This window comes from Nycticebus coucang, chromosome 3 (genome assembly GCF_027406575.1).
Source record: "Nycticebus coucang isolate mNycCou1 chromosome 3, mNycCou1.pri, whole genome shotgun sequence".
NCBI classification, from domain to species: Eukaryota; Metazoa; Chordata; class Mammalia; order Primates; family Lorisidae; genus Nycticebus; species Nycticebus coucang.
Window position 1 is genome coordinate 28,784,639 of NC_069782.1, and position 1,456 is coordinate 28,786,094.

The 1,456-nt window shown below is 43.0% G+C and overlaps 1 pseudogene; it reads right to left on the bottom strand.

Annotated features, from left to right (window-relative positions):
- Window positions 1-293: 293 nt before the first annotated feature.
- On the bottom strand, window positions 294-970 carry LOC128582238 (protein LLP homolog; annotated as a pseudogene).
- Window positions 971-1,456: the final 486 nt, after the last annotated feature.

Consider the following 1,456-nt stretch of genomic DNA (forward strand, 5'->3'; position numbering starts at 1 on the left):
CACTCTTGCTCAGGCTGGTCTCGAACTTAAGAGCTCAAGCAATCCTCCCATCTTGGCCTCTCAGAGCTCTAGGATTACAGGCATGAGCCCCGGTGCCTGGCCTTGGCTCCTTCTTTCTTTACTTTCTTTCTTCTGAGGACATTCCTTCTTTTTTTTTTTTTTTCTTTTTAAACACAAAATGTCTTTCAGCTGAATTATATCAAATCAACACTCCAAACAAGTAACAGCTTATAAGGTCTACTTGTTATGTTTTTAAGGTCTAGATTACATAATAGTTTTCTTCAAATCTGAGTTCACTCGTATTTGTCAGTATAATACATTTTATCTTTATTGACTATAATTATCAAGTTGTAAGAACAAATAATCACAACCCCAATAATACTTGACAGATTTAGATTTCTGATAGTCCATGGACACTGAACAGCATCCAATGAAAATATGAGTATAGCTTTCATCCATCAAAGAAAATATTTTATGCTAAGTTCTCCAAACTTGAAGAGTTATGTTGGGTTTGAATGGAGGAAAAAAGGCCAAGTTTTCTTGGTGGGAGCTGAATCAGTGCACTCATTCTAATTAAATATCTGCCCCACGCTGCTCTTTCCAAGTTTCTGAGAGTCTACCAGGCCACACCCTTCACTGACTTCACTGCTTTTGCTTTGCTTCTTTGTTCTCTCTTTTTGTCTTCAGCCTTTTTCTTTGCCTTTGGTTCATTCATACTGGGCCCTGCCCATGCTGGTCTCTCTAAGACTCTCTTTGTTTCTCTTCAGTCAGTCTCCGTTTAAATGTCATCTTTTTCATCTTTCACCACACATCACATTTTCTCTGTGCAATGTTTGGGCTCCACCACCGTTGCTATCTCTTGAACATCTTTCATTAAAACATTTCTGGCTACTCTGAGAATGCTTTGAAGTTGCCTGCTCTCCTTTGGGGCATTCTTTTTTCTGTCAGCACACATTTTCCTTTTCCACATACTCCTAGGCACGTTTTTTTTTTTTTTTTCTTGTAGAGACAGAGTCTCACTTTATGGCCCTCGGTAGAGTACCGTGGTGTCACACAGCTCACAGCAACCTCTAACTCTTGGGCTTACGCGATTCTCTTGCCTCAGCCTCCCGAGCAGCTGGGACTACAGGCGCCCGCCACAACGCCCGGCTATTTTTTTGTTGCAGTTTGGCCGGGCCGGGTTTGAACCCACCACCCTCGGCATATGGAGCCGGCACCCTACTCACTGAGCCACAGGCGCCGCCCACTCCTAGGCACGTTTTACTCGAGAAACTCAGACAGCACACGCGCAGGGTTACGCCCACCGGAAGTCCATCAGATTACACGGACAGGAAGTCCCCACGCTTCCGCCTTTTTCTGAGGAAACTTTCAGTTGCTTCCTTGTGTACTTTGAAATGAGTTATTCTTTCCACCTATAATTGGTTTCTTCACCAATCGGTTTTAACAAAAAGCTTCT